Consider the following 15,520-nt stretch of genomic DNA (forward strand, 5'->3'; position numbering starts at 1 on the left):
GAGAGCAGAGATGTGTGGGAAGAGGTTGCTGTTAGCACTACTCAGAAATGAAGGAGCTGCTGCAAAGCCAGGCTTCTTGTCTGTGCAGGGTCCTGCCACCATCATTTTGGTCTGCCAGCTCCTTTCTTTCTTCACTCTTAAGTAGCAATTCAAAGCAGCTGAGCTAATGCTCTTTTGCTGTTTTGTGAGCACTGTGGTGCTATGTAGTAGCCCTTGGATATTGTGGGCAAAGACAGAAGGCCAAGAAGGAAGACAGACAGACCCTTGCAAGGGCAATGAGAAACCAACCCCCCCAAATTTTAATAATTCTGACAATGAGCAAGCAGCATAGAGGTTCTTGTAAGAATGGTAGCACTGTAGGAGGGATGGGCTCCCTATGCCCATCATGGGGATCCAGGCAAATCTACAGCCTTACCACTCCCTGCAGCTGGTCCTGACTGTTATTTGGTGAAAACAAAGCTGTACACAGATCAGAACTGGAATAGAAGTCTTATGGATTCATCAAAACCCTACTGGTGGGTTTCTTATGGCTACTGCTGAAGACAGGATGCTGCACTAGATACCGTATTTTTCGCTCTATAAGACGCATCAGACCACAAGACGCACCTAGTTTTTGGAGGAGGAAAACAAGAAAAAAAATATTCTGAATCTCAGAAGCCAGAATAGCAAGAGGGATTGCTGTGCAGTGAAAGCAGCAATCCCTCTTGCTGTTCTGGCTTCTGGGATAGCTGCACAGCTTGCCTTCGCTCCATAAGACGCACACACATTTCCCCTTACTTTTTAGGTGGGAAAAAGTGAGTCCTATAGAGCAAAAAATACGGTAGGTCTCCGGGTTGATTCAGCTGGGTTTTCCTTATATTCTAAAAGGGAAGGGCTGTTGTTTAGTGGCAGGGCATTTACTGTCAGGAGCTCGTCCTACACTCAAGTAGAACCCTGGCAGAGATACATGCCCGACTGGCATGTTCTCTCCCTCCTGGTCGTTCGTTCGGGAGCTTCAAAAGCTTTCCTCTGCCTGAACATCACAGCGGCCGATGCCAACAGACACCGGCACACTTAGGGATCCGCAGAGTCTTTGCAGCTTGCGTAACAGACCTCAGCAACTCAGCATTTTGGCTAATCTACTTTATTTACATATAAACACACATGGAGCACTGCAACATGGCTCCCTCTCTCTCTAGCATCAGACAGCAAAGAGGAAAAGAACAAAGGACAATAGTCCCACTTCATGGAACACAGTAACACAAACATCCTGTCTCCGTCACTTCCCATTCTGAGGAGTCAAAACATACACCGCCATGTGATAGACAACAATCCCATGACTGCAAACATGGAGCAGGAATTCTAACATTAACTGTGCCCTGGGTTCAATCCCTGGCATTTCCAGATAGGGCTTGGAGAGACTATTGCCTGTGCTGGAGACACTGCCAATGCAGTGAGCTATATGGACCCAAGGGTCTGAGTACTATAAGGCAGCTTCCTAGGTTCCTATCTCCTGTTGTTGCTTCCAGGGGACTCATGAAATTAAAACCGTCTTCATCTGAGAGAGACCTTGTGATGCTCAATGGCCTGGAGTTCTTTTCATGTTGCAATTCCTGCACTTTCTCCAAGGAACTCAGAACAGAAGTAGCATTGGACCAGCCAAACTTGCCATTATAGGAGCTGGTATATGCGGTACAAAAATAATGGTCTTTCCATCCCCCAGCCTTCTCTTAAGCAACTCTCCTTTCAAGGGCAAAACCTTTACAGGTTTATAAATTAATCAGTATCGTGTATTGGCAGGCAGTGCTTAGGGCCAAAACTGAAAACAATGCGGATGAAAGGCTTATTATGCAACCGTGAATTCCGAGACAAATTATGTTCCATGAGCAGCGTTATTAGGTTCCCCCCCTCTCTCAGTCATAAGATTCCCCAATGGGCTTTTTAAAAAGAAAAACTAACAAGTGGGAGCTGTGGAAGTTCTGAGTTTGATCAGAGCGGCCAGCTGTGCTAGGGAAGGGAGGTTAATTCTCTCTGTGTTTGTTTTTTCGCTAAAAGCAAGCATGGGCAGGCAGCTTCCTATGTACTGATGCCCACCTCTTAATTTCAAGCCTTTTGAAACCACCCTCTTTCAGTTGAAAAGGCTCTTGAAAGTGGCTTACCTAAGTTCCATAAGAAGGCAGACCCTGTTAGGCTGCAGATTTGCAATCCAAAAGGCAGGGGAGAAAGGAGGAAAGGGAGGAAGAGGAAAACAAGCGTCAATTCTTTAAATGAAAATTCTTTTAACAAGTAATTTACACATTTTTGCATTTAACATGTGTGTTACCTCCTAGAAACTGTGTAAACATGGGAAACTTTGCCTTTTACTGATTATCCACACTTACATTTCCTTTGCTATTTCCAGGCACAGTTCATGTTTTAAAGGTCTGTGTCGGAGCTAAGCACCCCCCCTTTTTTTGTTCCCCACACAAAACTTGAAACAAATGTCAATCTGCAGAAAACCAGAATTGACATTTGTTCTGATTGAGCATTAAAGAGATTGTTTTCGTGGGGAAAGCTCTGGGATAAAATAAAATAACCAGAAGTTTTAAGCATGGACCTGTGCCTGGAAAGAGTGAGGCCAAAGGTAAGTGTGGCTAAGCCCCCAGACCATTGGTCCATCCATCTCCCGCAGAACTGTCTGCTTTGCACTGCGCAACAGAAGCTCTCCAGGATTTCAGAGAGTGCTCTCTCTTCCAGCCCTTCCAGAAAATCCCAGGCATTGAGAACCTGGACCCTTCTGTATGCAAGGCAGCTGCTTCTGTCACTGGGCCACAGCCCTTCCCCCTAAATTATGCTAGCAAGAGAGATCTGGATGAGATGCCCACGAGCTCCCTAATCTGATAGCCTCCTGCCCTGTGCCCCTAGGGGCACCAGAGGCTCCCACATACCGCAGCACGCGCGGAAGAACAGCGAAAGCAGCTCTTCGCCCATTCTTCCCCAAGGAACCCGAAAATCTTTTGCTTATATACCGACAGACCCCAGTTGCCTCGCTCGTTTTGTAATCTGCCGCCACCTGCTGGCCAGGTTCATCACCTGCATCCCAGGAAGGTGTTCTGGACAAGGGAGGTTTGAGGAGGAGTGTGTGTGCGCGCGTTTGGCATTGTGTTTCCATTGCATGCTCGCGGCTTCATTATGAACCCCCGGGGAAGGTGGTGGAGGGCAAGGGCAAGGCATCTAATCCCACTTCATTCATCGGGACCTGGAATCAGCCTGATCGTCGCAGATCACAGCCTCTTGCAGCGTCGGGTTGGTGCAGGTAAAGGTAAAGGTACACCTGACCATTAGGTCCGGTCGTGGCCAACTCTGGGGTTGCTGTGCTCATCTCGCTTTACTGGCCGAGGGAGCCGGCGTACAGCTTCCGGGTCCTGTGGCTAGCATGACTAAGCCGCTTCTGGTGAACCAGAGCAGCGCACGGAAACGCCGTTGACCTTCCCGCCAGAGTGGTACCTATTTATCTACTTGCACTTTGACGTGCTTTCGAACTGCTAGGTTGGCAGGAGCAGGGACCGAGCAACGGGAGCTCACCCCCTTGCAGGGATTCAAACCGCCGACCTTCTGATCAGCAAGTCCTAGGCTCTGTGGTTTAACCTGGTGCAGGTGTCTGGAGGCAAATATCTCTCTCCCAAGCCAAGGTGCTGCTCCCAACCCAGCGTGGGCGGAGCCTGGATTTTTTTTTGGGGGGGGGCGGCGGCAGGACTTTTGTTGGGAGGGGGGACCCAGAATGGACGTGATTGTTCAGTTAGTTAAGTATTTCTGTTGTCTTACTTGATCTGCCCCCCCTCGGCTGCGCTCCTGCACCCCAGCGCACAGATTCTCCACCAGATGATTCAGAGAGGGACAGGAAGGCGGGAGGGGTGCTTTCCAGACGGGAGTATTAGTGTTTGATCAGCGTCTCGGTTGTGCCCTTTTGGTAAACGGAGAAGAAAGAAGTGAGAGGCGTTTGGTTCCTTTTTCTAGATAACTCTCTTCTCCAGGGCCTTTCCGTACAAAAAACCAAGCAAACTCCGAAGTTTACCCTGTTGTGAATCAGCACCAGGATATTCCTTAGTCTGCAAATGGTAGATGCAGTTGTCCGTGCTTCAGGAGAGCCATATTCATATGCAGTTCCCAGTACTCATACTTGTTAATCCTGCCTTCTCCTCTGTAAAACTTAAACTGTAAGCTCATTGGGGCAGCAATCTCCGTCTCTGCATATCCCTCAATAGCTTGGGACCAGTTTACTTGAAGGGTCGCTTTACACCATTTGTGCTCACTGGCACCAACCTTTATGAGTGCCACATAATGTTCATTCTGCTTTTGCAACAAATCAAAGAGCCAGTGTGGTGTAGTGGTTGAGAGCGATAGACTCGTAATCTGGTGAACTGGGTTTGCTTCCCTGCTCCTCCACATGCAGCTGCTGGGTGACCTTGGGCCAGTCACACTTCTCTGAAGTCTCTCAGCCGCACTCCCCTCACAGAGTGTTTGTTGTGGGGGAGGAAGGGAAAGGAGAATGTTAGCCGCTTTGAGACTCCTTAAAGGGAGTGAAATCCAAACACTTCTTATTCTTCTTCAATCCTTCAGAGTGGCAGCACCTACTCTGTGGAACTCCTGCCTGTTGACATTAGGCAGGCATCTTTGCTGTATTGTTTTAGCGCCTGGTAAAAACTTTTTTGTTTTCTTCTGGCAAGCCTACCCAAGTACAGTGGTACCTCGGGTTACATACGCTTCAGGTTACAGACTCCACTAACCCAGAAATAGTATCTCGGGTTAAGAACTTTGCTTCAGGATGAGAACAGAAATCGTGCTTCGGCGGCAGGCGGCAGCGGAAGGCCCCATTAGCTAAAGTGGTACCTCAGGTTAAGAACAGTTTCAGGTTAAGAACGGACCTCCGGAACGAATTAAGTACTTAACCCGAGGTACCACTGTAACATGCCATTTTATTACATAGATTGCTGCTTTTATTTATACTTTGATAAAACATGTCTTATTTGTTTGTAATCTTTGCTTTTCTTAGTTATGTTTAATAAATGTCTGAGAATCATCAAGTTGGAAGGGATCCCAAGGACATCTCCTCCAACCCCCTGCAAGGCATCCATGATACATGGCCATCCAACCTCTGCTTATAAACCTCCAATGAAGGAGAGTTCACAACCTCCTGAGGGAGACAGTTCCACTGTCAAACAGCTCTTATTGTCAGAAAGTTCTTCCTGATGTTCAGTCAGAACGTCCTTTCTTGTAACTTGAATCCATTGGTTTGAGTCCTGCCCTCCAGAACAAGAGAAAACATGCTTGCTCCATGTGACAGCCCTTGAGATATTTTAATATGACTATCATCTCTCCTCTCAGTCTCCTCTTTTCCAAGCAAAACATAGCCAGCTCCTTCAACCGTTCCTCATAAGGCTTGGTTTCCAGACCCTTGAACATATTGGTTGCCCTCCTCTGCACACGTTCCAGCTTGTCAACATCCATCTTAAATTGTGGTCCCCACAATTCGACAAAGTTTTCCAGGTGTGGTCTGACCAAGGCAGAATAGAGTGGGACTATTACTTTCCTTTGTTTGGACACTATACTACTTTTGATGCAGCCTAGAATAGCATTCGCTTTTATTTGCTTCTGCAACCCACTGTTGCCTCATATTAAGCTTGTGGTCCACCAAGACCCCTAGATCCTTTTCACATGTACTGCTAGTAAGCCAGGTGTCTCCCATTCTACACTTGTGCATCTGGTTCTTCCTGCCTAAGTGCAGAACCTTACATTTGTCCTTACTGAAATCCATGTTGTCAGTTTGTGCCCAGTTCTCCAATCTGTTAAGGTCATTTTGAATCCCGATTCTATAATCTGCCTCAGGTGGCAGATGCTGTTCTTGAGCCGCCTAGCCACTCCCCTCAGTGGCAGATCAAAGCTATGTGAACTAAGGCCGGTCATGCATCCCCTAAACCAGGCGCAGGGAACCTTGGGCTCTCCAGATGTTGCTGAACCACAGCTCCAATCTGCCGCAGTGTCACAGCAAGCAAGGCCAGGGACGATGGGAGTTGACATTCAGTAATATCTTTTAAAAATCAGCATTTTAAAAAGCAGAGACATCACCTTGCCAACAAAGGTCCGTATAGTTAAAGCTATGGTTTTCCCAGTAGTGATGTATGGAAGTGAGAGCTGGACCATAAAGAAGGCTGATCGCCAAAGAATTGATGCTTTTGAATTATGGTGCTGGAGGAAACTCTTGAGAGTCTCATGGACTGCAAGGAGATCAAACCTATCCATTCTGAAGGAAATCAGCCCTGAGTGCTCACTGGAAGGACAGATCCTGAAGCTGAGGCTCCAATACTTTGGCCACCTCATGAGAAGAGAAGACTCCCTGGAAAAGACCCTGATGTTGGGAAAGATTGAGGGCACAAGAAGGGGACGACAGAGGACGAGATGGTTGGACAGTGTTCTCGAAGCTACCAGCATGAGTTTGACCAAACTGTGGGAGGCAGTGGAAGACAGGAGTGCCTGGCATGCTCTGGTCCATGGGGTCACAAAGAGTCGGACATGACTAAACGACTAAACAACAACAACAAATATCCGGAGGGCCAAAGGTTCCCTACACCTGCCCTAAACTAATCCTGCTACCAGCATTGGAGCAGGATTCAGCTGCCAGTCCAGTTTTTGTGCACGTGGATTTGTGTCAAAATAAAAAAATTCCTTCCAGTAGCACCTTAAGGACCAACTTTAAGGTGCTACTGGAAGGAATTTTTTTATTTTGACTATGGCAGACCAACACGGCTACCTATCTGTAAGTGGATTTGTGTGTTTGTCTGTTTGTCCACCTTGTCCTTTGCCCCAGGCAGCGAAATACCTTCAGCCAACCCTGACCTTTCGCTGTTATTTTCAGGAGACGATTGCATGAGCAATGCAAAGAATAACGATAATGGGAATTCACAGGAACACTGAGTTGTGGGTGGAACAGAAACAGAAGAAGTTTGTGTAGGCAACAGTAAGCAAGCTAAACATGCCGTGCTCTCACTTCTCTAAAATCACCCCACTGCCCTCCTGGAAAATTTAATACTCTTCTCCTTCCCCGAAAACGTCAGATTTTACTACAATCTACATGTTGGAATACAGGAAACTGCCTTTTGCCAAGTCAGATCATTTGGGCATTTAGTGCAGTATTGTCTCTACCATGATGGACAGCAGCATTCTAGGAATTCCAACGAGGGTCCCCTTCAGTCTGACCTGCAGATGCTGAGTATTAAACTTGGAGCTTCTTGCATGCATAGCAGGCACTCTGCAGTGGAACTACAGGCCTTCCCCACTGGCTCAATGTTATGTTTTGTTTAAAACAGGGACGTGGCTAAAAAAAGAGAGAGAACACGAATCTGCACATCATTTTATATGCTAGCTGATGTGTAATAAATGCAAATTTAGAAATGATTACTGTGATTTAAACATAAATACAATACATGATCTCACCCAGGTTGGGACTCTGTACATTTTGAGCACCCCGCCCGGGCAAAGAATCCTGGGAACTGTAGTTTGTTAAGGGTGCTGGGAATTGTAGCTTTGAGGAGGGCAAATTCCCGTTTCCAAGGTGGTGGTGCTTCAGATGTGTTTTAAATGCATGGTGTGAACATAGACGATTTGTATAAGAACATGTGTTGTAGGGGGTTGGACTAGAGGATCTCGTGGTCCCGTTCCAGCTCTGCAGTTCTGTGATTCTATGATTCTAAGGATCTCTGGTAGATCAGACCAAAGGCCTGTCTAGCCCAGGATTATATTCCCAGAATAGCCAAGCAGTTGCCTCTGGAAAGTCTGCAAGTAGGAGGCAATCACAATAGCACCCCCCCCATAAACATGATTTCGGGCAACTGGTATTCAGAAACAGACTGTTGCAAGTTGTAGCCTGAGCTAAGAAACTTTCACATTGCACAGAAATCTTCAGGACATTCTTGCCTGAAAAGAAAGAGAGTCTTCTCTCAACTCAAAATAACAACAACAACAATAATAATAATTTATTATTTATACCCCGCCCATCTGGCTGAGCTTCCCCAGCCACTCTGGGAAGCTTCCAACAAAATATTAAAATACTGTAATACATCAAACATTAAAAGCTTCCCTAAACAGGGCCGTCTTCAGATGTCTTCTTAAAGTCTGGTATAGTTGTTCTCTTTGACATCTGATGGGAGGGCGTTCCACAGGGCAGGTGCCACTACCGAGAAGGCCCTCTGCCTGGTTTCCTGTAACTTGGCTTCTCGCAGTGATGGAACCGCCAGAAGGCCCTCGGCGCTGGACCTCAGTGTCCGGGTAGAATGATGGGGGTGGAGATGCTCCTTCAGGTATACTGGGCCGAGGCCTATCCTATCCTAATAACATTGCTGGCCAACTAGCAGTTGGGGCTAGTACATATATTTATTTCCCCCAGCTTTTACAAGTTGTTACATTTAACAAGAGGAAGAGTCTACAATTCTTTTTTTGAAAAAGGGAGCAGGCACACCTTGAAATGTAACTCCTAGCTTGTCTTTGAACGAGGTATGCTAAGTGCTGGGTGGTGTCAGATAGTTTGTCATCGGAGGGTGACTCAGGTTAATTATTATCCAGTTGTCCATAAGGGTGGAAAAGACCATTGTGGCATCCGTGCTTGCCTCAACCTGCCATTGTTGGTAAACATTCACTGCATCTTGACTGTAGGAACGCAGCCAAACCCTGCCCTCAAGCTCCTATAGCCTGTCTAGGTCAAGAGACAATCTCACGGACGGAGGGTTATTCTGGGGCAATCCATAAAACATGTTAACAACAGTTAAAGAGCCATGACCTCTCGGAGCTAGTGTTTGCAAACAATAGATCACATGGGCAAACTGCTGCAATTATAACTAGGGAATGGCTTGGCTGAGTTGCTCCTCTGTATAAATATATGTATTCCAAATAAAGGAAAATGTGCTTCTGTGTTCTGTGGAAATAGAGCAAAAGGTACACTTGAAGGATATGTTAATTGCATCATTTCTAAAGAAAAAAGGAGGGGGGAAACGTAGAAAACTAGTGTGGTCATCGGCTCTACTTTATAGAAGAAGGTCCTCTGTTTGAAGGAGTCCTGAAGGACTGGCTGGTTCAAGTCTGGGTTAAAGAACAATAAAAACAGAGAGCAGAGTTCTGGAAGTTACTGATCAACAGTAACTCCCAGAGTTACCATTTCCAATGAGCACTGGATAGCTCTGTTGGTTAGAGCATGGTGCCAATAACACGGAACAGCTGCATATTCCTTCATGGTAGGGGGGTGGATGGGATAATCCTCAGGGTCCCTTCCAATTCTACAATTCTATGATTCCCCCCCAGAGCTACTATTCCCAGCACCCTGAACAAACTATACTTCCCAGGATTCTTTGGAGGGAATCATTTGCTTTAAAGCCGCTTTTGATGTGCTTTTAAATATCTGGTGTGGATCTGCCCAATTGCTCTGGTCCTTTCTAGAAAAACCAGATTTCCTGACATTTGAAAGAGACTATGGGGGGAAAACACAGACCAAACAATCTGATGATGAATCAAATTTTTGAGGATGCCCAACAAAAAGGAAGTAAGCAAAAGCGTGGTTGCTCCAAAAGCAAGCACCTAGTGTGCAGCCAGGCCTTACCCTGAAAACCAGCGCTAGGTTCAGGGAAAAGCAGCCAGGTTGTCTGTAAAGGAAGAGGAAATGTCCAAAATAATATCATTTTGTTATGGCTTAGGGCCGAGACGGAACAAAGAAACGCCATTCACTGGTTCTTGATTCTCCAACAATATGTGTAAAAAGAGTTGCACTTATTATCATCAGCCTGTAAAGGTAGATTAAAGGGAAGTGCTTTAAAAAGACAGTTGCAGGCATGAACAAACACATTGATTGTTTACCAGAAAAGCTTGTTGATCAGGAAGGCTGATATCTGGCCGACAAAAGGAGCATTTTAGCTAAGCCAAATTCGTGGAAATATGAAACTTAGGAGCGGAACAGGCTAAGCTATCACTGATACAGTACAAGGATTAAGCCTTCCTTTCTTCCATATGAAATGATGGGCAGACGTTCGGTGTCATTAAGTGTATGCAGTGAGGGAGGTGGGGAGTTGTAATGATTCAGGTGTCCAGCTCTGCCTTTCCTCTCCATGTGCCCAATGTCCACACATAATGTATTCTCAGTGATCAATGCATGAGTTGCATAGCCGCCTTATTCTGACTCACTCAGTTCAGTAGATCAGTATCATCTACCATTGATGCTCCAGGATTTCACAATTCTCAGGGTTCCCCAGAAACTGAGGTTGGTGGCTAAACCACTATAGCTCTGTAAGGGAAAAGGGGTCTCCAAACAACTCTCAGCACTCTTAACAAACTACAGCTCCCAGAATTCTGTGCGGGGAGGGGAGCTATGACTATCAAAGTGACATAATAGTAATGTTATAGGTTTATGGGTGCTGAAATTTAATTAAGGTTTGGGGTGTTGAAGCCAATTTCCTTTGATGTGATATCCAATTCAATTTATTTAATTTAAGCCTGACCTAGTGTGAATCTAAGTCATGCACTAGACCTTGTTAATTCTTTAATGAAGCTAGTGTAAAAGCTAATTAACTCAGATAATTTCCTTTCGAGGTGCCTGCGGATGAACCATTCAGGCAACACAAAGGCTCAAAAGTGAACCTCATTTCCTCCCTCTCTCAACTGAGTGTTTTGTTTAGAAGACAATGGCAGTGTTTTAGGAAATGGCAGCTGGGAGTTAAGTAACAGAGTTACCATACTAAGCAGTGGGCTGGAGAGAGACTCAAAAAGCAGGATGGTGATGTCTGTTTTGAATCCAATGCTGTGGTTAGGGGAAAAGCCAGAGCTTCTTGAAATGAACTGCTGGAAATCCCTCCATGGTTCTTTCTTCTTCTTTGGTGATCACTCGTAGCCGAGTAAGATTGTCTTCCATAAACATGGTTTTAACAATGAGTAGGCTCAGGTTGTAAGGGAGGCGGGTGGCACTGTGGATTAAACCACAGAGCCTAGGGCTTGCCGATCAGAAGGTCGGCAGTTTGAATCCCTGCGACAGGGTGAGCTCCCGTTGCTCGGTCCCTGCTCCTGCCAACCTAGCAGTTCGAAAGCACGTCAAAGTGCAAGTAGATAAATAGGTACCGCTCCGGCGGGAAGGTAAATGGTGTTTCTGTGCACTGCTCTGGTTCGCCAGAAGCGGCTTAGTCATGCTGGCCACATGACCCGGAAGCTGTACGCCTGCTCCCTCGGCCAATAAAGCGAGATGAGCGCCGCAACCCCAGAGTCGGCCACAACTGGACCTAGTGGTCAGGGGTCCCTTTACCGTTACCTTTAAGCTCAGGTTGCATGTTGGCATCTGTCAAAAGACAATGGCGTGCGCCTTCAGGGGTGACGTAAAAATGCTGCGTTAGCAGTACTGAAGGGACTTTCCTGGGGTGCAAGCCTGGGCAGTGTGTATGGAGGTCCTGGGCTGCCTGGACAACAAGACTCTCTGCCACGCTGATGTGATCCAAAGGAAAGCAGAGCAATATGTTTGGTATCAGCTTGGCTGCAGCAGTTGCTGGAATCCTGCAAGGCAGCAGAGGTTTAGGATCAGAGTTTTCTGTCACCTAGATGGGATATCTTCCCTGGTTGATGAGCCCCATCTGCCTGTCACTTCCCTCTGCAACAGAGGCATCTCCTTCTTGACCATTGGACCCACTTTTGGTGTCATCCGCTTAATCCACCAGATTCTATCTTTGCATGAAGGTAAAGGGACCCGCATCCCCTTTGCATGCAGGGGAATTCCCTAACTCACGGAGGGTTTAAGACCCACTGGCTACCCTCATTGTCCACTAGGAAACACAGACCCTGGGTTAAAGTGCACCTGGTTTCCCTGGAATCTCAGGCTGCTTGGAGATTTGAGTGGTGTACTTTAAATGTGTGGTTCAGATACAACTCAGGCAACAGGTGTCGAACCTGCTGTTCATGCAGTAGGTGGCTGGCAGCTCTTGTAGAAACAATGGGGCCCTGAAATTTACTTAGCCTTCAGCTGCACTACAATGGAACACACACACGCAGACACACACACACACACATACAGTTTCATTTATTTGTTTACAAGAGGTTAGGTTACCTTCCTCTTGCTTTGTGCTCCACTGCATTTGAAAGCATTTTTTATTCTTATTATTCTGTCACTGCTTAATGTGCTGATTGCTGGTGCTGCTCTTTGTATGTAATTTGTTGTTTTAATGGATAATTTGTGTCCTAATGGCTGGATCGCTTTTGTTTTTCTGTTTGCAAGTCGCTCTGAGTAGTTCCTTTGTGGTGAAGGAGAATATCAAGTTTTTAAAACTAAAAAAACACACGAATCCAACCCAATACTTAATGTTTTCCAACTTTAGGGAGATCAGAGTGGTGTGCATTAGAAAGAGAAAAACCGTAACAGCTGCACTAACCAATAAAACGAGGAAAGTCTGTAGCTTAGGGGAAGAGTGTCTGCTTTGCATGCACAAGGTCCCAGGCTCAGTCCCCAGCATCCCTAGGTGGGGCTGAGAGAGATTCCTGCCTGGAACCCTGGAGATCTGCTGCCTGTCAGCGTCAACTGACATACCCTCCAACATGTTAAGGTGAAAATCTGGGGTGCCGCATACCAGGGCCATGCTCCTGTGCAAGTCATATGATCCATGCAAGAGCACAGTCCCAAAAGACTAGCTTTTTTCAACCGCCGCCCAAAGACATGTGTTTTGGGGCAGGGGCGAACGAAGGCGTCGTGACACCCGGGGCGTGGCTTTGCTACATAGGGCACATGTGTGGCGTCGCTACGTATGATGCATGCACTGTACGTAGCGATGCCGGACATGCGCTGTACATAGCAGTTTGCTGCCGCCACTCCAGCGCCGCACGGACGGTGCCAGGATCCTCTGCTTGTGGCTGCAGCCACGAACGGAGGATCCTTCATTCGCGGCTGTAGTGGCGACGGAGGGATTCCACTGCTGTCCGTACGGCGCTGGAACAGCGCCAGTGGCAAACCGCTATGTACTGCGCATGTTCGGCGGCGTTACGTACAGCGCATGTGTGTGATGCTGCACATGTGCTGTACATAGCGGTTTGCTGCTGGCGCCGGGATCCTCTGCTCGCGGTTGCAGCCGTGAACGGAGGATCCTCCACATGTGGCTGCGGCAGCGCAATGGCTGCTCGTGCCCCTGCGAGCCCCCATGGGGTGCCTTCATGTCACCCCCCCAGACATGGCACCTGGGGCGCACCGCCCCCCGCCTCCCATTGCGATACCACTTTTTTGGGGCACCCCATGAGATCATGGTGCCTCAAATGGTAGCAGTGTTCTCTCGTGAAGAAATGGGTAGTCCTGGTTTTATTGGGACAGTTTAGGGGTACGTTCTGAGCTATACAGACCATGAACATTTTAGTTGTGTCCTATTTATGTGCGACTGTGCATGCAAACACCGCACTGGTCCTGGAAGTGTCTGGAAAAGGGGGTACAATGGGCTTGCATGCACTCCACCGATGCACGGGATGTGTGTGTGTGTCTCAGGAATTCAACCCCCTTGCAAAATGGTTGCTGCCTGAATGGACCAACGGTTTGACTTGGCCTCACTCAGCTTTCTGTGTTCCCAAATTCCATGTTTTCCTGCCCTTCTGGCTTAATGTGCAAGCATTTCGATTTTGGAGCACTCGTGTGGATGCACCCAAAGACCTTACCTACTATCAAAGGGTTCTTTTGCACAGCTTGGGTGCAAACTCTTGACATATAATCAGAAAATATGGCTTTTGTGTTTCTGGCACAGGTATAGTCTGGGGACAGGGCTGGGAGGAATATGTTTGTGTTACTCTCAGTAATCCTTCGTGTAGCTTGTTTCCCAGTGGCATACGAACAAGAATGTTTCAAGATGTTATTTGCCCTGTGATTGACTTATTTTTTTAATTTGCGAAGGAGACAAGGCCTGTTTTATCGCAACTGATTATTCCAGGTTAACTCTTGAAATCGGCTCCTGCGGGCCAGTGGGGAAACCAGCCTCCAAAGAGCTTTGGCGTGGCGAGGGGGTGGGGTGGGGAAAAACAAAGTCTTCAGTGTAATGTTTGAAGAACTGGGCTATTTGTTTCAGAAACCTTCGCGAGCAGCGAGAGGCTGCCCTTCAGTCAGGAGTTTTCAACACATTTTTATTCCCACTCTCCGATATAATTGCCCAGAGGAACAAAGAGCCTTTCACTCCCATTGCTGAGAAGGGCGGGCCTGATTCTGACAGAGCCGTCAGGTGAGGGCTAAGCAAAGCGTTTCCTGGAAGGGGAGAGGTAGATTTGAGGGTGTGGGGTTCTAGGCGTGGCATCTGTACCTGGTAGCAAAGGGATCAGGTGACACAGCATTACACCTAGTCAACAAGAGTGAGCTCATGTCTCCAACGTCTTGGGCACCCTTTCCCCAGTTTACAAAGAAAGGCTCAAATCATTACTGGGTGTTGTAAAGCCTCTCCTTTCCAATATACAAGGCGTGCTATGCCATAACTTATTTTATTGGGCAGAATTTTTAGCTTTCCAATAAAAGACAACACAGGCTGCCTGCACACCATACATTTAAAGCACATAACTAACCACCCCCCACCCCAGAATCATGGGAACTGTACTTTAGGAGTGTTGTGAATATAGCTGTGTGTGGGAGCAGCAAACTACAATTCCCAGGATGCTTTGAGGGAAGAATATGCTTTAAATGGATGGCATGTAGACGAAGTGACAGTTGCCTATTGATATGAGTTTCCGTGAGCAGGACTCTGTAAAAAATGGGGTATTGTGAGTGAAAAAGGTTCTCTTTCCAGTCACTACTCGTTTTAAGTACCTGTGATATCTGAATGGTTTGTTTGCAATACAGTGGTGCAGACGCTTCAGGTTACAGACTCCGCTAACCCAGAAATAGTACCTTGGGTTAAGAACTTTGCTTCAGGATGAGAACAGAAATTGCGCAGTGGCAGCTTAGCGGCTTCGGGAGGCCCTATTAGCTAAAGTGGTACCTCAGGTTAAGATCAGTTTCAGGTTAAAAACAGACCTCCAGAATGAATTAAGTTCTTAACCCGAGGTACCACTGTATTACCACACGCACCATTTTGAAGCACCCTTAGGTGGTACGGGGACAGTGTTCTGGGCAAGCACTTGTTTCAGGTGAGTTTTGCGGGCACATCTGGTGGTGGGTGTGCTGGTCTCTTTGTGAGGAACATGGGCAGCTGCAGCTTTTGTCTCTTGAGCTTGTCAAACATCTCTTTGTATGCTCCCAGAGTGTCTGTAATCCCACGGATGACCTTAAGTGGATTTCTCCCCCCGCCGCCCCTGCAGTAATAAGAAAAATCAACAACTGTACATTAAAGCATACAAAAGTTTAAATACCAAAACAGATTAAAATTACCTCAGCTTTTGTGTAGGCTTGTCTCAGCAAGAATATTTTTAGCAGGTGCCAAAAAGAGTACAGGGAAGGCACCTCAATAGGCAGGGAGTTCCGAAGTGCAGTATTTCAGATGCCAGCTCCCACTGAAACCAGTTTTTGTGAAAGGCTATCTAAGTGGTGCTGCTTGCC

The 15,520-nt window shown here is 46.9% G+C and overlaps 1 long non-coding RNA gene across 1 annotated transcript; it reads left to right on the top strand.

Moving 5' to 3' along the window:
* Positions 1 to 3,949: 3,949 nt before the first annotated feature.
* Positions 3,950 to 7,409, top strand: LOC309534448. The gene is made up of 3 exons (XR_014220736.1): positions 3,950 to 4,076; positions 6,872 to 6,973; positions 7,071 to 7,409. It is a non-coding gene; the product is annotated as an uncharacterized lncRNA (long non-coding RNA).
* Positions 7,410 to 15,520: the final 8,111 nt, after the last annotated feature.

This window comes from Podarcis vaucheri (genome assembly GCF_965113315.1).
Source record: "Podarcis vaucheri genome assembly, chromosome: 6".
In the NCBI taxonomy this organism is placed as follows: Eukaryota; Metazoa; Chordata; class Lepidosauria; order Squamata; family Lacertidae; genus Podarcis; species Podarcis vaucheri.